The sequence below is a fragment of the Martes martes genome (assembly GCF_963455335.1).
Source record: "Martes martes genome assembly, chromosome: 1".
Classification (NCBI taxonomy): domain Eukaryota; kingdom Metazoa; phylum Chordata; class Mammalia; order Carnivora; family Mustelidae; genus Martes; species Martes martes.
The window spans coordinates 3432913-3457713 of record NC_137888.1 but is presented as its reverse complement, the minus strand read 5'-3'; the positions used below and the strand labels follow the sequence as shown (position 1 = coordinate 3457713).

At 57.8% G+C, this 24801-nt stretch overlaps 1 protein-coding gene across 2 annotated transcripts in view; it reads left to right on the top strand.

Annotated features, from left to right (window-relative positions):
• The window catches only part of ABCG1 (ATP binding cassette subfamily G member 1), a 52455-nt gene that overhangs the window by 7385 nt on the left and 20269 nt on the right, over positions 1-24801 (top strand). The gene's annotated exons all lie outside the window — the stretch shown is intronic.

Here is a 24801-nt window from a genome sequence, read left to right as displayed (position 1 = left end):
AGGAACAGCAGCCCATGGGTTCTGATGAGCCGTTTACCGGGACAGGGCGTCTGTGAGGAATCTGGAAGAAGGACGGTGACCTCGCTGGCCAGGATGACCCACTCAGACTTCTTTCATTTTCTTGTCTTTTCCCGCTCTTCCTTTCCTTTTGTTCTCCTACTCCCTTGACGCTAAGCTGTTGAGATTGTTGTCGTGGACGCCCTGGGCTTCCTTGTGACCCCAGTGCTGGACCCTTGACGGGCTGGCCCCTGGGACCTGCCCGCCACCCGGGTTGCCGGATGACTTCATGTCTGTTTGTACAACCAGGAGCATGTCCTTAGTCTTATCACTGGCCGACCGCACGCCACCATCTGAAACGTGCATTTTCCGAGCTTGCCGGCCAGTGTTGTAAGGAAAGCAAGCCCATGGCGGGCTCAGGGCTGGGTCCGTCCGTGCGAGCCCATTGAAGTTTCAACACCGGCTTCCTCACAGCCTTTTCCTTCTCACCGTGAAAGAAAAAACTTAGGGAAAACCTCGCCAAGCCACGAGGAGGGCCTCGTTGCTTTGGCTTGGTTCGTCTAGAGAGAGACCATGGCAGGCCTGCAAGGGGCCGAGGTCGATTTTCGCACGTCTGTTACTTGTGGCCGCAGAAACGGCCACGAGGCTTGGATGGGCGTCCCTGACGGTGACGGTGGTGAGAAAACGGTGAAAGAGAACGGCGGAAGGAATCTCGGTTTGACATGCGACACAGCCAGTGTTCGCGGCTTGCAAAGTAGAGAACAGCATTTCCTACTCAAGTGAGGGGCTTGTGGATCCCACACTCTCTACGTGTTAGAACTGGTCCTGCCGACTGTCCAGGTCAGCCAGTGCCCACGGCCTCTTTATGAGTGAGGGAGGGGCCGCCCCTGCCCCTCCCCAGCCGCCTCCTTGGAAGCCCCGCCCAGGTGGCCTCCAGACAGAAGCTTGCCCTACAGTAACCCGTGTGGGCTCGGGAGGGGAGGAGCAGGAAGTGGGCCCCACGGGACCTGGGGTGAGTCAGAGATGGTCGGGGCCAGAGGGGAAGAAGGGCGGCGTCAGCCTGCTGTGTCCCAGTTGCTTCTGAACCAGCGGGGCCTGATGTCTGGCTTCCTTCCCTGCCCCCCCTTCAGCACCTGTTTCCGCTTTGCTCCCCCAGCCCTTCCCCCCGCTGGGGGCCCCAGCATTTCCTCTGTTCTCGGTACCCTGAAATTCAGAATTTAGATGGCTTCCCACTCCCCATGAATTTAGGGTGGGAAATGCTTCTCACTGAGTAGAAAGGAAACAGAGCCGTGGAGGGGCTCCCCTGGGAACCTGTGCTCGCCAGCAGGCCCGCCCGGATGCCCCATGCCCTGCCTCAGGGAGACGGCACCGCCCCTCCAGACTTGGTGCCCACAGGGTCTCGGCCCTGCGCGTGGCGGGTTGGCCGCTCCATTAGGCTGCGAGCTGCGGCCAGGGAAACCCAGAGCTCCCAGTAGGCTCAGAACTTGGGGACCGTATCTCCCCGACTAAGAGCCCCCCAGGACGAATCATAAAAGTAGGCGTGAAATTTGGAACCGGTCATCTGGGCTGCCCCGGGGGAGGTCCCTGGGCGGGGACCTGCCCATCTGCCTTTCCCACCCTGTTCACCACATTCTCATGGGTGAGCCCCCTCCTTCCTGGCGTCCCGCTCCCTTGCCCTCGGGGTGGGATCCTGCCTTTCCCGCTCCTGTTCCCCTGGTTGTTGGCGATCGCTGCAGTGCCCAGCCGTGATTCAGCTGAGCTGACAAGTCAAACCCAGCCGCTCTGCGGGCCTGTTTCTCGCTGGGGCCGTTGCATGTCCGGCGTCCCCTCTGTGAGAGGCCACGTGTGGCCAACCTTCGGGGCGGGGGCTCCTTCTCTTACTTCTCTCAGCACATTAATTTTGCTGACTTTCTTTTTTAAGGCTTTTTTACTTCAAAGAGAGAAAGAGCAAGCGTGGGGTGGGGGGAGGGATAGAGGGAGAGAGAAAGTCTAAGCAGACTTCATGTTGAGCATGGACGCCCCCCCCCCATGCAGCTCGATCTCATGACCCTGAGATCATGACCGGAGCTGGAACCCAGAGTCAGACGCTTCACCAACTGCACGGCCCAGGCGCCCCGTGGGGAGGGGGGTTTGTTTAACATTCAGCTTTCCGTGTTGAGCTCCCCGGAGCGATCACACTGGGCCTGGTCGCCCGGGCATTTCCGGGACATGCATTCCTAGAGGGTCCGGCTCCAGGGAGCCACAGTGATGGTGCAAGGTCAGAGCCAAGGCCGGACCCGTGGTCCGACTCCTGCTCCAGCTCTCTTCCCATCACAGAGACCCTGGGCCCCTCCGTATGTTCCCGAGCAGCCTTTCCCTCCCACGGCTCCTCCCAGAACCAGGTGCTGGAACCCAGCTCGACACAGAACGTGGTAGCCAAGCTTGGCCATGTGATTGGAATAATGTTAGAAACTCCTACATGATCGTTTTAAAGAGAGCGTCCTAATCCTCGCAAGAAAGGTGGCAGGTGAATCCGTGGCATCATTGGGAAGATGTCAGGCGCTGGTTCTTTAAAACCCTTAAGCGGGACGATTGCCAAGCATTGAATATGGCATCGAACAAACATCTCTACATTTTCAATTGTCGTAACATTTTCACCATATGATTAATGATGTCTTTGGAGGAAAAACCAGATCATATAATAGATTCCTAGTAGAGAACATAATTGTGAAAGGAAGTGTTCTCGGGAGAACGAGTACACCCCAAGGATAATTTCACCGGCTTCTGATGTGGTAATTACTTTCCCCCAAGGAATGTACTCACATAGCACAAGTGGATGGGACAAATGATCTAGAAGAGTGTGGACGTGGGCACACTCAAGCCCCCGTGTCGGGGACGTGTAGGGATGGTCTGGTCCAGAGGTCCTCATTTGCCCTCACTGTGACTTACTTTGAAAGTAGCTTCCATTCCTGTAAAGAAGATACTGTGTTGGGAATGTTTAGGACCCCCGATTAAGAACAGAATCCCCATCATGAAATTCTCAGGGGAACATGCCACCTCGGACATCTCACACTTAAATAGCACTTGCTGGCTTTCAGGGCTGGGTCACACAGGCACTGTCCTCAGGATGTGACCCATCACGAGGCACAAGGAGAGTACTTGGGGTACTGGAGAGCAGTGCTCGCCAAGGAAACCCGGGTAGTTTCTGTCTGGAGAATTAAAGCCGTGCGTGGGGCCCCTTGGCTCAGGGGCCAATTCTGATGGGCCTCTCTCTCCCTGTGGGATGCATGAGGTTCAGAGATAGGCCCTGAGTCCCAGGGGCACAGAAGATGGCAATGGAAAAGCGGGTCTGTACAATTTGGGACCAAGGCCCAACGAGGAACCTGGTAAGCCCCTGGCCCCGAGGCCACGCACAATCAGACCACCATGGCCTGGGGCTGTCGTGACCCATCTGATGAAACCATTAGGCGGTGCCTCGACTGTTAACGCTGATAGATGTCCCTTTTAACTGACCTGTGGGGATGTCAGTCCCCTTTGCCATTCCTAAGGACCCAGAAAGGATCTCCTCGGCCTTGGGACAGGCTCCAGCTGTCCTGTCCCCTCACCAGGGAGGTGAGCTGCTGTGTGTGGCGTGCTTCCTCACAAACAGGTGACATGATTCTTAGAAATTAACTACACCTCCCATGATTACCTGGCGGCAGAATTCAGGTCAAGAAGGAAAGGAATCCCACCTGGGGCGCTAGAGAGCCTTCCCCACCACGCCTCGGCCTGGCACCCGTCTCAGCACAGTGATTCTGGTGCACAGACCAGCATGTGGGCTCACTCTGAATCCCTACCTCCCAGCCTCCGCCTCGTTAAATAACCGGGAAGGAGTTAGAACCTTCTGGGCGGATCCACATGGAATTATCCGTCCTGCTTCACGTCTAAGCTTTGAAACGCATTTCTCGAATTAAAGTTTGCTTTCTCTTAATTTCCAAAGCCACCTCCCAGGGCCCACAATGACAGACGGGCTAAAACGAGTGGAATGTGCCACCAATAAATCCCTTTCAGGAATTCCATTAAGAGAAGACTGGATTCCAAGCCGGGGCTGGCCGGCTCAGTGCAATCCACAGGGGCAGGGACGGGGAGGGAAGGCCGTGAGAGGAGGACTGTGGGGCTCCAGCGGCGGCTGTGGGCTCGCAGGAGGGCGGGGCTGCTCAGGTCCCAGGGGGTTCAGATAGCCCCCAGCACGAATGAATGAGTTTTGTGTGCTCCCTGGGAACCATCACGCTAAAGTGGATTTTTGGGGGGGTTGTAGGTACTAAAGAAGATGGTTTTTAATACTCTGCCTTTGTCTTTATTTGAGACGGTAGCTAGTCTTCTAGGGCAGTGGGATGAACCTATCTATACCCTGCTCCAAGGGCTTGTTGCTCGAAGCTGGGGCGTTTACAAAGGAAGCCCAGTGGCCCTACGTTGCCGTGGAGAGCCCAGACGCCAGAGCGCTCCTCCCTTCTCCTCTGGGGCCAGTTCTTTGGTCCTCAGTCCTTGGTGGCTCCCTGGGGCAGGCAGGCAAGCCGCCCACTCAGGCCCTTTGGTGATGAGGTCGTCTGGAACAGTCTTGATCTTCTGCTTCGTGGGCTTTGAAAACATGTTGAGGGTGGACCGGCTCTCCCGCAGAATCATAACAGAGGGGTGCATAGAGACCATGTTCAAAACCAGCGGGGTGCTAGTTTCCAAGGAGAACGTTAACATCCAAGAGTCTCCATGCTCCCTTTCTGCAGCCGGCAGCCGGCCTGGAAGCCCAGCCATCACCAGCTGGGACCTGCAATCAGGTGCCCAAGGAAGGAAAAGGTGTGGCACCATCAGGCTGATGGCCCCTGCAGAGATGGCTTTGGTGGCCCAGCCAACACTGGCCTTGAGGTTTCCTTTTCTCCTCTGCTTCCATGTCGGGCCACCCTGTCTCTTTCCCATCTGCGGCTTCTCTATTAGGGCACGCTCACCTTTTGTCATTTTCCCAGAGTCTGCTTGTCCCTGAGCCATCTGGTCTCTTCGAGGAGACTTTGCAGGGCTGTGCCCTTCTCAGTGGGGTGCTGGTGTCACTGTCTCACTTTTTTAAAGGTATTGGTGCCACCCTCGTTTTCACCTGCCAGGTGGGTACCCTCCCGCCTTCCTCTAACACCCCAGAAATGCTCACATCTTGAGAACTGCACGTTCTTGAGCTATAAACCCAAACCTAATCTGTCAAGGCAAAGAAATAACCCAAGGTGACATTTTGCTGAACCTGAAACCATTCCTGTTGTTTATAAATTGGCAGAAAGAAACGTTTAGTAACCATACACCCGTTCTTTTTGAGTTCAGTTCTGGAATCAACAGATTTGCTTATTTGAAGGAACAAAGGTAACCATGTGGTCAGGTAAATCCGACCTGCCCCATCCAGGGGTTTGGAGAAAGGGGGCGGGGCATTCTCTAACAAATCCAGGCTGACCAGCTTCCAAAACCTTTGCAGGGAAGCTTCCCTTCCAATGAAATATATCTGATACTGAGTGTTTGGCTCATCATACGAGAAGAGACACCAAGAGTTTTCAGAGTCAAGGGTGGAGGCCGGCGTGCCAGCAGGGAGGCCCTGCGACCCCCGCCATTGGCTTCCCTCCTCACTCTGCAGCTGTGTTGTCAGCCACCTGTGGCTCTGTGGGGTAAACGGCATTCCGTGTCAACATCGGGGCATGCCAGAGTGACTTCAAGATTCTTATTATGCCCAATAGAGACCTATACTGAGAGTCCGAATCTTGGAGGCCCACGGGGCCTCTGAGCTCCCTTGGTCTGACCTCCCACCGTGGAGCGACTCTCCTTGCCTCATCCCCACCAACAGGATGCCAGCCTCTGTCTGGACACTTGCGACAACCAGGGACTGACATCTGCCCGGGTAGTCAGGTCATTGCTCGCACAGTGTAATTCTTAGAAAAGGCTTCTGTCTGTTGCGCTGAAACTGACTTTGAGTTCATCTGTTGATCCCAGTTCTGCTTTTTGGAACTTCGCAAAAACACTTACAGTCTTGGTCTTGAAATAAGCTCACAAATTAGGAAGAGAAAAGCCTCACCAAGTACAAAAAATAACCAAGTGCATCAAGACCCAGGGTCACCCGAGAAGGAAAACACAGAAGCACGGGGCCCCTGGAGGGAAGGAGGCTCGAGTCCCGCTTGGGGCATGGGCATCACCATGGCATCCCTGGGGGCAGGGTAGTGAGCAGAGCTCATGCTCTCCGGCCCTAAACTGAGGAGTGGGGCTTCACAGACAAGGAGGATGTGAGGCCGTCTTTCTGTTTCTTTTATTGTCATAAGGCAACGAAAAGTCCCTTGCCTTCATGTCTCATGGCCTATCTTGAAACTGAATCTTTTTAGCAGGAGTTTTATGGGATTTCTTAGTTGTTATTTCTGCCCTCCCACTTTTTTAGGACAAGTGTTTGTTTTGTTTTGTTTTGTTTTGTTTTGATAAAAAGAAAACTGTCCCCTAAGCCCATGCTGTTGGCTTTAGCACACTGTCTCCTGGAGGGCTCACGGGAGAGTCATGGGGGCCTATCAGCACGGACATTTCACCCAGGAGTAAAGGAGGTTTCCAGGGAGACAGATCTCAAATTCAGGTTTAAACCTCAAGTCTTTACCTGTTTCTCAATGAGCTCCACTGAGAACTCACCTCCTTTTGTCATCTCCTAGGCCCGCATCAAACAAACTGTTTGAAACGTTCTTGCCTGTGACATACATAGCCCCAGGCCCTGGTGACAGCTGAGGCACCACAGAAGGCCTCCCTGCCTCCCTGGCCAGGCGGTTCCCACATTTCCTACCTGGGCTAGGCTGGGGGAGGGGACAGTTTCCTTCTCTGGCCTGGGTAGGAACTCCGGCCTCCTGGCTGGGGACTGGGCTGAGCATCTCTGCTTGCCCTCACCCTCCAGGATGGGGGTGTCCGGCCACCTGCCCTCCGCCTGCCCCCTCCTTCCCAGGGCTGCGAGACTGGCTTGTTACCAAAGAACGGATTCATTCTGGCCAATTTTCACCTGCACCTTCTCGGCAGGGTGAGGCTCTGGCCACCTAGAGGAGGCTCTTCAGCGGGCTTCAAATACGGAGTGAAAACCCATCCCTCTCCTCGGCTGGGCTGTGCCAAGGCCGACTCCGCAGGGGGGCTGCCCCCGGGGGTGAGGGGCGCGCTAGTCCCTGCGAGACGACCGGCCGGCCGCACCTGCGCCCACATGCAGATGTGGCCGCGGGTCTGGTGGAGGCCGCCGGGAGGTTTTCCGAGGATTTTCGCGTGCCTTGGGAACCGCACCTTGGGAACCGCAGTTAGAGTCCTATATGGCCAGGGCTCTAGCGCGCGCGCAGATGCGGGCGGGGCAGGTGCGCGCCGCCGCGCGTGCGCAGTGGCTGCCGCCGCCGTGGCCGCCGCCCGCGCCGGGGTTACTATCGGTCAATGCTCGCGGGTAACCTCGGCGGCTCGGCGCGATTGGCTGCGCGCGGGGAGCTGTTGCTAAGCGGGAGCTGAGGGGCCGAGCGCAGGTGGGATGCTGCGCCCCCGGGGCGGCCGGGTCTCCGGGTCTCCGCCTTCCCGGGCCCGGCGCCGCGTTGCTGCTGGGACCCCCGGAGCGCCGACCCCGGACGCGCAGACTCGGTGCCCACCCGGGCCCGCCCAACACCGGCGCCGGGCCGCGCGCGCCCCTTCCCGGAGCCTGGTTTCGCCCCGGAGCGCCGCGGCAATGGAGCTGATGAATGGAGAGAATTCAGGCGATGACGGTTATTTTGATGTCGGTTTAAGCACGACCCGGGGCTCCGCCGGCGTGGGAACAGCGCGCAGACGTGGAGAAGGGCCATCCGCAGGGACCCGGCGGGTGTCCCGTGCAGGGTCTGCGCCCTGGCGGGCTTTCATCATCAGCCTGGGGAGGGTGCGCGAATTTTCCAGACTTCTATTCAAAGTGGAAGGTGGCGCCGTTAGGTCGTTCCCTTTGAGATCACCGACTTCTGAATCCCTATAAAAGCTTCTTGTCTCGTTTTGTTTCAGGCTCACCCGCAGGTGGGGCGCTAAGAGGGTGGGGCCGGGCAGGTTGGGCGGGAAGCACCTGGCCCCAGACCTGGCGCCCTCCCTACCTTCAGGTCAGTGTTTAAAAATGAGCAGGGCGGCCTCCCTCGGGACTCCTGGAATTCCCCTTAGGAATCCGGAGCGGGGGATCCAGTAAGCGGGCTGGAATCCGGAGGGCCCAGGCTGCTGAGTCACTTCCAGGCTGGGCGTCAGCCGGGTAAGAAGTAACAGCTGAACTTGACCCTGTGTTTGCTGGAGCATCTAGTACACGTGTTTCGTGAACCCACAAAGGTGATGGTAAATACAGCTTCTGCAGCTGGACCTGGGAGTGCCCGTGGAATTGGGTGCCGTCCTTCACCTCCCCCCGGGACCAGGGCTTTCTCGGGTCACATGGGGCTCTGGTTCCTTTGGGCTGCATTTGCGTGTGTTATGAAACACGAAACACCATCACTCATATGCTTTGCTCAACCTTCTGGGCTTCCGACCCAACGCAAGGAGACTAGGGACTAACGATTTTTCTCACAGTCTTGGGTTTTACTGGGTTGCTTATTTGATTTTGTGACTGTAGCGCTGACATTTTTGTAAACCGACAAAGGGACCTACAGAGTTCCCAAGTCTCTGATGTCCGCTGGGCTGAAGGTAGAATGCACAGGAAGTCAGAGACGGTGGTGGGTAAGTTTCATCACCGTAAATTCTCTCTTACCTTTTCTGGGGGATTTGCTGGTATGGAGGGTAACAACTTCTGCAAAGAGAAGGAAGTGCACATTTCTGATAACTGAGATGTCCTATTGTCATGAACCGTAACCGTGCATGTTACTAACATAAGATCATACCATATACAAAAGTCTGGTTGAAAAGTGGGGGGCCCCAATGGTCGTGCAAAGGAAGCTTGAGGGTTTCCTGTTTCTAAGAGCTTGTCAGAAAGTGCCTGTGTCTTTAGCGGTGTGAGCAGTGAGCCTTCTAACCTAATCTGTCTGGTCCTGCTTCCCTTACATTGTTAACCAATGTGCCACATGCTCTGGGCCAAAGCGCCCCACTTTTCCTGCCTCTCATGTTTATGAGGCTCAGTGAGGAGGACGGTCACAATCCTCTTGTCTCTTTCTCTGTTCACGGGAATGTTCTGGGCGTCTTGATTTTGGAACTAGGTATGTCTCAAGGGCTCCCCCTCCTGCTTGTCTCCAGCCGGTTCTCCCGGAGGCCTCTCTTCAGGCGTAGTCGGGCACGACTGCTCTCAGTGTTGGTGTGGTCTTGCCCTGCGTCGTGGCCCCTGCCATGAGCCTACCTTGTTTCCCCAGGTGGGGGAAGCGTTCCTGCACCCATCCTTCCCTCTGCGGCTTGTGCCTCTGTGCCCTTCTGCCCCCACGGTCCTGGCACTCAGCATACCATTTTGTGTTTTTCTTTTTCTCCGCTTCCAAATGGGGACTATGCCAGTAATCCCTGTTGCAGGGCAGCAGGAGCCTCAAGGAGGTGGGACGCTTGGATCGTCCCTGGCTGAATGGAGCCCATGTGCCACCTCTGGCTGACCACGTAGGAGCAGGGGCTGCCTGCTGTTTCCTTGGGTCGGCGCAGCCTGGGACCTCACCTTGCGGCATCCTGGAGGGGCGGGCTGGCGGGCAGGTGGGGGCTTGGGTGGTGGTCAGTCTGGAATCTGGGCCAGGCCAGGCAGCCTGCTCTTGGATCCTGGGTCAACCTCTTATGAGCCACGTGGCTTTGGGCCTCAGTCCCCACATCTGCAGAATGGCGTGAGGAGAGTACCGTCGTCAGGGGGCTGGAGTGGGAAATGGCTGAGGCTCACAGCCGGGCACATTTCAGTGCTGTAGGACAGACTGCCCATGTGCTGGCTGCTGGGCTCTTGCTCTTGGCTTCATCGAGGATCTTACTCACAAATAAGAACAATGATACCAGCGTGTTTGTCTTCCTAGCAAACCACACGGGAAGCTCTCCTTACCATTCCCTTGTGGCTCAGAGCAGCGAGGTCCCCTGTCCCCGCAGCAGAGTGCCCTCCCTTACCGGGGACCCACGATCTCGCGTCCCGACACCCTGGGCTCTCCGCCCTGAGGAAGACCGTCGACCAGCACTGGGAGTGTGCCCAGGGGAATTTCTGTACTGTCCCTTCTCGACAGTACAGAGGCCTCTGGGCTTCCTGCTCACGGTTATTATCAGGACTGACCCCCATCATTTCAGGGAATGCAAGCAGATACCTTATTTAAGGCTCGTGCGTTTCCGCGGGTGAGCTAGGCAGAGGTTCCGTTATTTCTGGGGGGTCTTTCCAGAACGTCCCTCTCGCTGACTGAGGCGGGTTGCGTCGCTGACCCTGTTGACACGGAAGCGTCTATGCTGCCGTGACAGGATGGAAATTTCCACCCTAGGAACAGTGTTCCCGGCAACATTACACTTCAGAATTTGGCTCAGGAGTGAGGTTCATGTGGGTTATCTGACAAGGGTGTGAGATGTAATCAGGTGCTGGGCATGTTAGTCTTGTGGCTAGATTTTCATGGCTGCAAACTAGGGACTTTGTGCCCACTGCTGGCGCACAGGCAGCTACGGTGGGGCCAGCAGCCTCTCAGGCATGGGTGGTGATGGGCCGTGGTCTCAGCCTGGCGGCTGCATCACCAGCATGTAGACCTCGTTCTTGCATTTGCAGACAGTGAGTGTGAAATCCTGTTAGGCTGTAGTTTTGTTAAAAAAAAAAAAAAAAAAGCGTGTTCCTTCCTTTGAGTCATAAGTGAATGTGTAACAAGGCGGAGGTTAAGACGAATTGAATGATACGTGGGGCTTCGTGAGAACCTTCGTTTCTCCTTCTCTCTTCCTTTTAATAAAAGGATTGCAGGTCCAACGCCTTCTAGCAACACGCTCTCGGTGGGGGAGGGTTGGGCTTGCGAATGTGGGCTCCGGGATAAGGGTGTGTGTGTTCAAAGCCCCGATCTACCACCTACGACCCGGGTGAGTTCCTGTCCCTCTCTGTGAAAGGCCATTGTCATCACCACCATCGTCCTACCCATCTCATTGGATCAGATACCTTCATACATAGGAAACACTGTGCCCAACATGTAGTGTTGGTTTTGTTTGTTTGCTTTTTAAGATTTCATTTACTTGGAAGAAAGAGAAAGAGTGGGGGGACATACAGAGGCAGAGGGAGAGAGACAATCCCAAGCAGACTCGTCGCTCCGTGTGGAGCCGGACACGGGGCTCGATCCCATGGCCCTGACATCACGACCTGAGCCAAAACTACGAGTTGGATGCTCAACCAACCAAGTCACCTGCCCCGCCCCCAGCATGCAGGGCTTAATAACCAGTAGCTACAATCCTTCTGAATGGTTATATATGTGATATAATAAATAATAGGCAGGATCAAAGCTGTTTGGTTATCATTCTAAAACTAAGTTTGGGGCAAAAATCAAGGCTTTAAAAATAAAGGCAGCCAACCTGGTTCATGGTGATGTTCAGTGACATGTCCCAGCTATGCTGGCGTGACCCTTACCTCGGCCCCACAGGAGAGTGGAGGGGAGCCACATGCGACAGCCACGGTCACAGGTTCTAGGTCTTGTCTTGGAGGAAGGGCTGTGCCCTGGGAAGCCACCCTGGGCTGCGAAGCACCGGTGTGGGTAGACCAGGACGACTTGCCTCGCCACATCCCCAAAGCCATGTGGGGCACCGCGTCCACATCATCGATGGTGGAACCCTGTAAGGGACAGGGTCAGAGTTCCTGCAGGGACTGCGGAGACCCTGGCTGGGATGGAGGCCAGCTTGGCTGACCCCCGCGTCCCTCCTCTTTGTCCTTGGTCCTACAAAGCAGATCTGGTGACCACCCAGGCCCATGGCCACATTTTGTTAACTCCCTACACGAAAATGTTTCCTTCCTTCACGCATGTGCCCTGAAGCCCTGTTTTCGGCGAGAATGAGACAGTGTTGTCAGAAGTGACTTTCCCAGGAGTGTGCACAGCTCTGGCGGGTGCCCATGGCCCTCGCTCCCCTGCATGACCCGGGTGGGGGGTGAGAGATGGGCAGTGGAGGAGGGGTGAAGTCAGCCGCTTTGTCAACTGTGTCAGTGGAAAGCAGGGGGTCTGGGGGCCCAGGACAGCCTGGGAGGGCCACTTTCACCATCTGGCGTCCCTACACTCACTGTGACAGCTTTGCCCGCCTTCATAAGTGACTGCCCCTCAGGACGCTGGGCAGCCGGTTTTCATGCAAACTCGAGCAAAATGGACATTCTTCGTTGTCATGTCAGTGAGCTCGCTGTCACCTGAAAAGGGAGGACATGTTGGGCCTGTGTTTCTGTTGGGGTTTTGAAAATCTATAGGGCTTTAGTGGGGTGGGACAAGGGTGCTGGGGCAGCTCTGTGTGCAGCACAGGGCCAGACCCAAGCTTCTGAGCCCCACGTGGCCCGAGAGAGCCTCTCCGTCCCCTCTTTTCCACTGGGGACTGAAAGCCCCTGTCCTCCGGGGCGTCTCTGCAGGGAGAGCTGGCTTCAGGATGCTGGGTAAATTCAGAAAATTTACTATTCTTATTTGAGGGAGGACACGTTATATTTTAATCTTCATCTGATCTGGAGATTGGTATTTTAGCACGTGTGTGTGTGCGTGTGTGTGCATGCCTGTGCTCGCTCGCTGGTTTGAGAGATCATCTGTGCGGGATAGAGAAGGTAAGGTTTCCTCCTGCTTATGTGTCAAACCCAGATAAAGCCGTCGTGAGCTCTGTCGCTGTTGGGTCCCTGCCCTGGCCAGTTCCACCGTGAAACCTAGAACGAGGGCCGTGTGAAGGGACGTGGGTCTGCTGCAGGCTCCCGGGCACCGGCCCCTGGTGGGAGAATGAGGCCAGAGTAGACATGGCCCAGGGTGGGGGGGTTTGTGGGGCTGCAGGACGGGCTATCGGACCCCGAGCAGCTCCTTGCCCCTCCCGGCACAGGGCTCCAACACGAGCCTACCTGAGCCATCTGTCAGTGTTCAGCAAAACTTGATCAGAATAAGGTCAAATTTCCAAAATCCCCCACACCAGCTCTAGGGACTTGGTGAGAAACACGGCAGTTGGCACCGTCCTCGCTGCCCCAGTAAGTCGGCGCATCTCCAGCCCTCGGAATCGCGTTCCCTTCCGCGCCGCCTTCCCCGTAGACGCTGTCTTCCTTTGCAATCCCCACTCCCTTTGCAGCAAAGAAGCCGAGCGTCTTCCTTGAACTTGAGCGTCCTCCTGGCTCACGGAGGGTCGGTTCTGAGTCGCAGAATTGTAATTCGTGATTTTAAAAATCATCCTGGGAGCACAGAGGGGGTCCTTGTGGTTGGAGCATGAGGGGGTGATCCCAAGGCTTCTCCCCTCTGCGCCGAAGGGCAGCGGCTGTTAGGATGACGTCCGTTTCCTTGACGCAAAATAGTTGATGCTGTAACAGTATCTCCGTTGGAAAAACCTTGCAAGAGCTGGCAGGGACCTTTACCACTGGGGAAGCACCTGTGCCCGCAGAAAGCCCAGAGGCAGAGAAAACCCCCGGCTTGCTGGCAGAGCTGGCATTTCGGAGAGGGGAGCTGACTTGGCGAGAGTCACACCAGCAGGGACGAGTAGAAACCAGAGTGTGAACTCCCTCACTTCCCGGCTTGCCGGCGGGGGGTGACTTCCAAGTCGGAAGACCTGTGCCTGGCAGGTTCCTGGGTCCCCCAGTCATCGGCCCAGCCCCGCCCCGCAGGTGCAGGTCAGACCCAGCCTGGGAGCTGTGTTTGCAGAACCTGGGTCCCCTGGACCGCCTCTGGAGCTCGCTCCAGTCCGTTCTGACGCCCTGTGCTTTGTGCCAGGGCGGGTAGGATAGAGCAAACCTTGAGGATCAGAAGCGTTTTGGGACTTCATAGATGGAAAGGCCAAAGCAAATGGGATTTACATGAAGACTTGAGCCTTTCTCTTGGCTTGTGGATAAGCTCGATTTATAGAGAAGCAGTCACGTTGGGGTTTCGAAGTCGTGAAAGTTAGGAGGGAGCTGGAAAGTGGCATTCTTTTCCGGCTGACTTCAGGTGTCCCGTGCAGATAAAGGGATTACCAGGGAGCCCAGTTAAGCCAAGTTCCCTTCATGCTGCTGCCTCCCCGACACTCTTGTGGACAGCCGGGTCCGTTCATTTGTGAGCCAGGCTTGCCGCGTTTCCCACAACCAGGCACAGAGGAGGGGCCAACTAGGGGACGGGAAGGGGTCAGGGCAGAGGGCAGAGCAGAAACAAAGGCTGTGGGTGAGGCCAGGAGAGGCCCAGGAGCCTGGCGGGCACCTGGGGCCTCCCCAGAGGCAGAGAAGAGGGAGCAGCTGAGGGCTGGGACGCGGCCGGGCCGGGCGGGCCAGCCTGTGGGGAAACCAGGCAATTCAAGCATTTTCCTATGACTTCCTGGGCTCCACCCGTCCTGGTGCACCTCCACAGCTGAGCGTCCCGGTGGAACTGGGGTGCACAAGCCCCAGGCGGACCCATGCCCATGCCTCTTCTCCCTAGGAACATCCTGGAGTTAGGTCAGGGATGTGGTCCCGGCAGGAGAGCCCCGAGAGCCCAGGGCGGGTGGGGGATGCAGCAGGCTGGCCGCGGGGGACAGGGGGCGGGGCACAGGTCACTGTTCCAGGGACAGTGACCCCGACACCCGAATGGCTCCCAGCAGCCACGGGTGTCCCCTCGAGGTGAGTGTCTGGGCCACCCTGCGCTTCGAGGGAGTCCACATGGGGACTTTCACGGAGGCTGTATGTACGAGGCAGCTTCTTAAGGGGAGAAAGTCATCGATGCATATAAAACAGCTTTCCGAAGGGGTATGGCTCTCGAGGCCTTTTTCACGTACGATACTGGCAGAACAATACAGCCGCTCTAATAAATCACCCGCGAACGAACCCTTGCATAAAGGGACCTCAGTTCCTCCCAGAAGTGTCCACGGAGCTGCGGGGCGAGGAGAAGCCTGTCAGGCGAGGCGTCCACTCCCTGACGACACGGAATGGGCGGTCTCATGAGCTTTTCTCCGTCTCTTTCTCATGATTTCTGCCTACGGAAAGACATGTCGTCTGGAGATCCAGCGGCACGTGCAGACGCTCGCGCTCACCGGTGTAACCTGTACACGTACACTTGCATTTCTACGTGGGTATTTCTTTTCAAGTCCGGGAAAGGATGGAAAGTTCGCAGAAGCCAGGCTTCCAGAACACGAAGGCCCCGCGCTGGCAGAGTCCAGATTAAGAGAAATCGGCTTTCGAGATCACGCACCATCCCAGCCACATCCAAATTCATATCTCGTCTGCATATGTTTACTCTGTTCCGAGGGAGAAGGCGATGTACGATTGATAGGGTCGGTCCTAAAGCCTCCGCTTAGGATAAGTTAAGAAAAGGGGGGTGGCAAAGCCTGCGATCGTAAGACAGTAAACTTGACCATGATTTTTAAACTACACTGGGAAAACCCTGTTCTACCTCAGATCAAGCAGGAATGTCTAAGGTAAGAGATGTGAGGCGGGCTACACTCTCGAGAAATAATCTCTAGCTGATGTTTTGTCTGCTTCTTGGTGAGTTTGCTTCCTTCCCTATCAGAGTGATTTTCAGCGTAGAAAATGTTTGAATTTTTTCTCTATTCTTGTGACGGAAAAAAGCATGTACTCATCATTCAGCAACTTTCTTTTCTTTTCTTTTTTTTAAAGATTTTATTTATTTATTTATTTGACAAACAGAGATCACAAGTAGGCAGAGAGGCAGGCAGAGAGAGGGGGGGAAGCAGGCTCCCCGCTGAGCAGAGAGCCCGATGTGGGGCTCGATCCCAGGACCCCGGGATCATGACCTGAGCTGAAGGCAGAGGCTTTAACCCACTGAGCCACCCAGGCGCCCCATCATTCAGCAAATTTCTTATGAATTTTCTGTTACAAGCAAAGTATTTTTGCTAAGTGTTGGGGGCAGGGAATGTGGATAAAGCATGGCCTTCGAGGAGTTTAGGTTTCCCTGGGACGGGGGTCATGGGGGATGGGGGGTGTGCGGGAAGGGTCCTGGGAACTGGGAGCAGAGCGGGTGGGCATCAGTCGCACCGCGAAGAAGCTGGGGCGGGGGACGGATGTGTGATGGGCCCAGATGCCCAGAAAAGAAAGAGATCAGAGCCGCCAGGACAGCCCCGCTGAGCGCCCGGCCGTGGGGCTGGAGGGACTCTGGAGCGGGCCGCGTGGCTGAAGTTCTGGCTTCCCAGATGCTGGCTGCGGGACCGTGGGAAGGTTATTTAGCTCTCCACGCCTCAGTTTTCTCATCTGTAAAGTGGGGGCATTAGAGTACGTCCCACGGAGGGTGGTGTGGGGATCAGATACGTTGGTACGTGTGGGAACAAAGGACAACAAGGGGCCCGGCAGGCCCGGGGAAGCGCAGGCCGCCGCGGCCACCACCGTCCTGTCGCGGAAGCAGTTCCACATCCGGAAAGAAAGAAGCCGGAGGCCTGGGACCGCAGGGCAGTGAGAGACAGGACGGAGGGCTCCTGCTAAGGGAGGGCAGGCGTGTGCGTGTCCGGGACGTGAAGTAGGATTCCTAACTGCGAGCCGAGGGACCTGGACCGTAGGGGACAACGGGAAGGACAACAGGGCGGGAGATGCCTGGAAGGAGCTGCGATGAGCCCCTCTTGGGCAAATCACCTTCCTCCTGACTGGCACCCGCCATGGGACTGGCCGGTGGTGTCGGCCACCCTGCTGGGGGGAGAAGGCATTTCAATGGCCAGGAACCAGACTCAAACCCACCTCGCTCTCCCTGTCCTGCTGGGTGCCTCACCGGTCTCTGTTCTCCTGGGGGTGCCCGTGGGCGTCCTACCCAGAGACGAGGACTCTGGGCTGCCCAGGGCCTGGCAGTGGTGCTCAGACCCTGAGAAGCCACCCTTAGGCTAACTCCTGCGGAGGGCACCGAGGTTGGGCACTGGGGTGTCCAGAGAACAAGTCCGTCTGTCCAGGGGCAGCGCCCCGTCTCTGGCCAGCTCGGGAGTTCTCCCTGTGGCCACGCGTGGTCCTTACAGTTGGCTTCTTGGAGTCCCACGTGCTGTTGGCACACATGCGTGTCTGTGTCGGAGGCTCCCGCGTACGTACCCAGGGGGACCAGCTGCCTGCGGGGGACACGAGGCCAGAGCTGGCAACAGGACCACCGCCATGGCAATGATATCACTAACACTCCGACCGCCGACGCGCTGCTGGGCTCCGTGCCCCACCGGACCCCGATGCTTGCGTCGAGGGGGGCTGGATGGCCCTGTCCCCGCGGTGGAGGAGCCTGGAGGAAGACAAGCCTGGTGTCCGACCGGATCGCCTCCAGGCCTGTTGCTCTGACTTGCAGGGCGGTGAGGAGTCGACACGGGAGGAAACAGAAGAAAATGGCCCAGTGGCTTGGAGGAAGAAGACTTTTGAGGGGAGGGAGGGGCTGTGTTCCCTGAGACCCGGCCCAGCACCGGAGGCCCCTCGTCCTCATCTCGTTTCCTCTTCCAAGCAGCACCTGGTAGGTGTTATCCCCAATTTATAGATGAGCAAACCGAGGCACTCAAAGATACATTAGTTGCCATCTGATAAGCAAGGATGGGCTTAGGATTTGACCTATGGCGGGTCAGCCTAGAAGGGTCGCTCTGTTCTCCACCGGCTACATGACGGGCAGGACCAGGCTAGAGCCAGCGCAGAGAGGACATTCTCTGGGGTGACGTGCCCCAGCCGAGGCACATTTGGGGGAGCCCCGCAGACTGGCCTGGTATGCGGGGACAGTTGAAGTACTTACTGGATGATGGGTGGGAAGGAAGGTCTTGAACCCGAGGCCGGAGCCCATGGAGTCGATCCTGGATGGAGATCATGGGGCCTCATCCAGAGGGGGCCCCAAGAGACTCGGGGTGCCCCCCGTTACCCCCATGGGTGCAGAAGGCACCATGCTTTCTCTCATGAGACTGACATACCCCACGAGACGAGTGGGGCACTGTAGGCACCCGGTCAAGGACAGCATCTCCAGGGGCGGGTGCCCAGAGCAGGTCACAGGACAGGACCCGGGCCGGGCTGGGGGCCAGCACAGCCAGCGGTGTCAGAAGGTGTGGGAGGCCCGGCCCGGCCAGGCGCGGTTCAGTGGGCACGAGATAACATAATGCCCGTTTCATGCCGTCCTGCATGGCATCTATAGACACTGTAGTTTAAAATCTAAGACTCGGACAGGCTGAAAGAATGAGGGAGCTGCTTCTGCCTAGAGCCGGGCAGAAGTGGAAACCCGGAGGGCCCTGGGCTGGGGCAGCAAACACAGAGACAGACCGACGGATGGACAAGGGACGTGGACCGTGAGGGAGACCACCGACCCGGGACGACGACACGGAGAGGCTCTAAGGAAGGAAGGTGGAAAGGCCTCCCAAACTGTGCCCAGGTGACCATTTTGAGTCCATGAAGGTCATACCCCGAGGAAAGGCCTCCGAAAGCTTGGCGCTTTGTCTGCTCTCCCGCTGCGGTGGGCGTGCTGGGCACGCGGCCCCAGGAAAGCCAGTGGTCCATGGTCATGGTCAGACAGGTCACGGTGCTGCTCTGAAGCTGGACCGCCTTGCTGCCCCAATACTACCTGGAGGGGTAGAGGGGACGCCGTGCCATTTCCATGGTTTGGGGACACATGATAACGTCCTCCCGTCACGAGTGGCTCTCGCTCATTCCCAGCTCATGTTACGATGCTCAGCTCCTGCCGTCGCCATCGGTTCAAAGCCGTCCCGGTGTTTCAGAAGGTGCACAAAACAGGAGACGGAGGTTTGCCACTTAGTAGGGAAAACCCGGACAGCGGGTGTGAAGGCCCTTGGGCGTCCGAGGGAAGGACCAGGTAGGGTAAAAATGAAATGACCCGTGCACAGGAATATGGACTTTGGTCCTTTTTGTCTTGAGGTTGCTCTTGGAGAGGGAGGAGGAAGCGTCTGGAGAATGAGGGTCAGTTTTCAACAAGAGCTCCTTTTAGTTTTGGGGCCAAGAGTAGTGGGGAGGGGGAAGGGGAGGGTGGAGGACGAAGGGGAGAAGGGGAAGGAGGAAGGGAAGGGAGGAGGGGGGAGGGGGGGAAGAGAGGGGGGTGAGGGGAGGGGGGCAGGGAGCTGCGCAGCCGGGCTTATCTTACAAATACTGGGCGTCCAGAGAAGAATCAGGGCACGGAAAGCAGGTCCGCGGTGTGGTCTTGGGAGGAGCGCGGTGTGGCAATTGGGGATTAGTTGGTACCTCACTGGCACTTTTGGCATCATTTGAAAAATCAGAAGGTTTTTTTTTTTTTTCTTCATTGTTCTAGCCAGGTTTAGAAGTGTGTGAAAAAGACCAGTTCTGCTTTTAGAAGTACAAAAATAACAGCGGCTTCATGCCTGACAGGCAGATGGAAATGACTTCCATCTGATTCCCCCGTGTCGGCGCTGGGGCAGGGGCCGGCGTGGGCGCGGGGGGTGTGTGTGTACACGGTGGGGTGCGTGTGCATGTCTCTGTGTGTGCTGGGGTTTGCGGCATGTGTGCGTGTGTGTAACTGGGGTGTGCGCGGTGGACGGGGCGCGCGCGCGTAGATGGGACGCACGCGCGTAGACGGGGCGCGCGCCTGTAGACGGGCGCGCGCACATAGACAGGGCGTGCACACTTTCCTGGGTGCGCAACGGGTCCTCACTGCGAGGTTTCCTGTGGATACGAATTACAGAGGGGGCGCAGGAAGTTGAAATGGAATCCGAATTTAATGTGTGAGCCTCTCAGTCACCACGCAGGCTGCGGGTGTCTAGAAATCAGGGAGTGACTCTCCGAGACTCTGATCGTTGTTGCTGTTTGTTTTGTGCTGTTCTCTCCCTCGCCTCCTGCAACCCTCGGCCCCCAACTCTGACATTAATTCCCTCCCAGGGCTGCCGAGGCCACTGAGGCAGATCCAGTGACCTATGTAGAGGGTTTAGCCCCCACGTGGCCTGTGACAGCTATGTGGGAAGATGCTGATGGTGTCACTGGCTGGACGCTGTCTGTCTCACCCCCTGGGGTCAGTGAGGTTTTCAGCTGCCATGCAGGAGTCCACGGAGGACCGTGGGCACCGTGTGCTGGGCTCCAGGCGTGGTGGCTGGGATGGAGAGCCTCACCGGCATGTACCTCTGTCTGTCTGTTCGCAGCCCCACTCACGCCGTCCAACCCCATAGCCGTCTTAGCGGGAGAGCATCCCAGAGAATCCCGTGGGATATTAACGGTGACACCCTTGCCCATCCCCGAAGTCATGTGGGTCACTGGGGGCCACAGCCACCTGTAGCCAACGCTACCGGGCTGGGTGCTCGGAGCCACTCTGACACTGAAGCCACACCAGAGACCTCATGGGAATGGGTTTAAATTAGGGACAAAGGAGCATTTCACCCACCCTGGGATGTGATGAGCCTGGCCATGAACGGTGCCCTGTCCGGAGGAGCCTCCCTGCACTGTGGGAGCGGGGCCCCGGCCACTGCGCTAGCAGAGGCACTCCTGAGAATAAAGCCTCCCACGGAGGGAGCACGGGCATGTGGGCCGAGCCCACTCCGTGAGGTCCGCATCGACACGGACAACGCTGGCACTGGCACACGGGGGAAGCATTTACACTCCGGTGGTGACATGAGCCGTCAGAACACGGCCGGCACTCACGCCAGCGAAGCCAGCCCCCACCCCAGAACGCAGAGGACTTCTCTGTGCCAAGCCCGCCCTCCCTCCCATCTTCCACAGACTGGCTCTTCCTGATTTCTGAACTCTGAGAATGATCTGGAGCGTCTTGGTGCTGACCAGATCACACAGGCTTGGGACTGGTGTCATTTTTGTGTTCTGTGACATCGGCATTGACCTCCGTCAGGCAGGTAGGAAGGTATGACTGCGTTTCCCCTTGCGGCAGAGAGGACAGCGTCAATGGGACACAGTTGTGGGGAATGGGGGTGGCGCGTCTTTGGGGGTCAGAGGGACGACACAACCGGGTGGCGTGAGTCTTGCCTGGCAGAGCGAGAAGATGTCTATGTAGCTCTAGGATTCTGGGAGTTCGCGGTGCAGAATTTTACCTCTGAAAAATACAGAGAATAAAATCATGCATCAATTTAAAAAATAGCCAATAATCTGTTTATTACCTGGCTCTTTCTAATTTGCTTGTGGCCAAGAACATCTCTGTGAATTGGGAGCCCTGCTCAGTCCGGCGGAAAAGGCTGTGTCAGGCTCTGCACGGTGGCGAACTTGGGCCCGACACCGGCCGTGAGCGCGGCCCCTGCCGAGGGGATTCCCTGTCTCAGGACCCCGTGGCCGTTTCCATGGGAACTTCGTGTGAGCCTCAGCTACCATCTGGTTGTCTAGGGAGAGACGTCTGCACGTGGCTCACATCTAGAGGATTCTAGGGCCAGAAGGGGTTTTATCCTGGGGAAACCGAGGCCAGGATGGGTGGGCGGCCTGTCCGTGGCCACTCTCTAGCGCTGAGCACGGCTGGAGGAGCCCCTGGGCTGCTTCCCACCGCCATGCTCTTGCCTGTCCCTGTTTTCCTGGTCACGTTTAATGGCACAGAGTTTCATCTGCTCCTTGAGCCTCATTATGAGAAGTCTACACTGGGGACGTGTTCTAACCAGGTTTTGTGCCATGTGGATGACCCAAGGAAGTCAGAACGACTCTGGATAGAAGGACTCCCTCTGGAAGGGTTGCCCGATGGCCCCAGGCATCTCTTCTAGAACAGTCTGGGGTTTTCGTCTCACAGGCAGACCGTCCGTCAAGCCACTGCTTGTGAAGGCTTAGGGGGGAGTCATCTTCGAGGGGCGCAGGTGGGGCGTGAGCGGGTGTGAGCAGGGCGGGGCTGAGTGTGCAAGCGTCCGGGTGTCGCTGGAACAGATCGCTGCGCACTTGGAGGCTACAGACAACGCACGCGCATTGTCTCCAAGTGCCAGGTGTTAGGAGTCCAAACTCGGGGCGTGCTCCTTCTGGAGGCTTCCAGGAAGCACCTTCTCCTCGCCTCTCCCAGCTTCCAGGGTGGCCCTTCTTGCCTTGCGGCCCCTCCCCCCGTCTTCAAAGCCCGCAGGTGCCGTCTTCGGATCTCTGGTCCCCGACCTCTGCATCCTTGATCGTATCTCCCAGCACTGCCTCTGCCCCGCCTGCCCCTCTCTTCCATTAGAAAGAGCGAGTCTGCCTGGATAATCCAGAAAAATATCTCCATCTCAAGATCCTTAATTTAATCCCTTCTGCCAAGTAACACAGATTCTAAGGATTAGGATGTGGACATCTCTGGGGTTTATCATTCTGTCTGCTACAGGACTGGCCACAAATCCCGCCATCCTTCCCTCCCTCCTGCCATCCTGTTCCCCTCCCTCCCTCCCTCCCCCATCCCTCCACGCCCATCCCTCCATCCCTGCCTCTCTCCATACCTTCCATATCCCCTTCCATCCCTCCCCATCCCCCTACACCCATCCCTCCGTCCCTGTCTCCCTCTATACCTCCCCCATCCCCTCCCCCATCCCCACCCCATCCCTCCATCCCTGCCTCTCTCCATACCTCCATCCACCCCGAGTTCTCACCCCAACCCCTCAACACTCAAGGCCTGAAACCCCCCCACAGAGCAGTTGGGGATTGCTTTGAAGGAACACACTTCTATTGTACCTAGGGGAGCTTTGGAGACATGAACTAGAACCTTCTATCAGAGAATGGGCCCTGAGGTCACTTTTCCTTGTGCTCCCATGCAAGTGGGGCCCCTGATGGCAGCTTCCCTGAGGGCCCGTGAGGAGGTGGCCCCTGTGGGTGATTCTGGAGACGGTGGCCGGGATGCTCCTCGCCGCCTCCCCGCCCCCGCCCCGCAGCGTGGCTTCCTGGCTAGGATGAATTCTGGCAGCGATGGGGAGCAGCAGCCCTAAGCCCGTCCATCCGTCCATCAGCGAGCATTGACAGACCATCACCCCTTCTCCTCCTGAGCTGGGTCTGGCCGGCGTCCGCCTGGCTCCTGGGTGACGTCCCACCCCTCCCGGCCCCTTCCTGTCAGAGCTTTCTCCCCGATTCTCCCCCGGAGCAGGTGCACCCCACCCGTTACCTTGCCTTTCCTCCACCATGCGAGCACACCCGCCCAAGAGACGTGACGTGGCAGGAGCCCAGCTGCCTGGGTGCCCAGCTGCCCGGCTCCGCAGTTCTCAGGGCAGGTTCACAGCCTGCGGCACCCGCTCCGGTCCTAGTAAGGTGTCTGGGAATGTGGCCACGCCCAGCAGTCCAGTGGCAAAACCGCAGAGCCCGGCCGTTCCCATTCTGCGTGGGGCGGCCGCCTTGGCACGGTCGTGAGTGGCGGGGGGCAGCAGGGGGGGGCTCTGTGGCGCCCCCTGCAGGCTCCACGCGCCACGACGGCCTGTGCCCGGTGATGTTTGCGGCGAGCGTGTTCCCCGGAGGGCTCAGCACTCTGAACCGTCCGGATGGCACTTGACCTTGGGACAAAGGCAGATCCGGCCCGGCTCTCCCGGGCACCCGCTGCTCCTGTCTGCCACCCTCCTGGCCCGGCACAGGGGGACAGCGCGCCTTTGCTTGGTTCGACTCCGAAGCCAGACCCGGGGGTTGGCCCAGCAGCCGCCGCTTCTGAAGCCACAACTCGGGGAAACCAAAGCCGAGGGAACCGGTGGCCGGAGTTTGCGGGACAGGCCGCTCGTTATTTTCTGTAGGTAACCAGGGTCAGGGGCCTCATGGGTCCCCGAAGGCTCAGACGGCAGGGCCCCGTTTGCCGGTGCTGCCCGCAAGGAGCCGAACCCCCCTCCCCCTCAGTAGGCCAGATGGCGGCGGGAGGCAGGAGGCGGATCTACAGCAGGTGGCCTCAGGGGGCACCCATTCCGGTCCGAGGACAGGCGCCATCCCGCATGTACCCGGGGGTCCGGAGCAGAAGCCAGGCCCTCCTCTGGTGACAGAACTCCCTCCCGCACCCGCGGTTGAACAAAGCACCCGAAGGCTAAGGGAGGCTTTGACCTGCTCAGAGCTGTTTGGATGCACACGGGGTTTTGTCCTTAGATCCAGAACGTGACGGGGGGGGGGCATCCTTGGCCTCCGGCGATGGGGGATTTAGTCTTTTGGGGAGGAAAGGAATGTCCTGGCTGCCCCGACTGAAGGCACATTCCTGAGTCCGGCTGACCTTGACCGTGAACGGGGGATGCTGCAGGTCCCCTCACTCTCTGCTGCGGTCCTGGCCAGGGCAGATGCTCCTGCTCTGGGGGGCACTACACTCCCAGGTTGGGCAGTGTAGGGGGAAGGTCGGTTCACTGCTGACCTGCTGTGTGACTGTGGCAGGCCGTGAACCCTCTCTGAGCCCTTGCTTCTTGCCTGCAGCTTACGGGGAAGAACCTAGTGCGGGGCTTGCCGTGGGGCACGAAGGGGAAGACGTGAGTGTGCTGGGGCCGGGCTCGCCCCGAGCATGCACACCCAGTGTGGACACGTGCCCGAGAGCAGGGCTGTTCCCCGAGCGTCTCCTCTAAGGGCTCCTTTCTACAAAAGGAGACGTCTGTGTGCCCCCCCACTCAGCTGAAATGATGTTGCTGTGTGTTCCCTGAACCTTGTCAGCGCAACAGACACTGTGTCCCTCCAAAGCCCCGCTAACCTAGGTCCTGGTGCCAGAGCTTGCCGGCATCCCCTGACATGGGAAGACCCGGTGTCTGAGCAGGGTTCCCGTCCTCGTGATGGAGGGACCGGACACTGTCCTCTCTGTTTATCTCTCCTCCTCTCTCCTCTCCTGTCTGGGTTTTGCTTTGGCTCCTGGCCTGTTTTAGAGATGGGTTGCCTGCACCCTGCGTGGCCCGGCCCCTCTGTGGTTTCTGTTCCTGGGATCCCCAGGGTGTCATGATCCCAACCGGAGGCCACAGGACAAGTATTTGTGTGAACGAGTGTCCACGACACACGGAGGA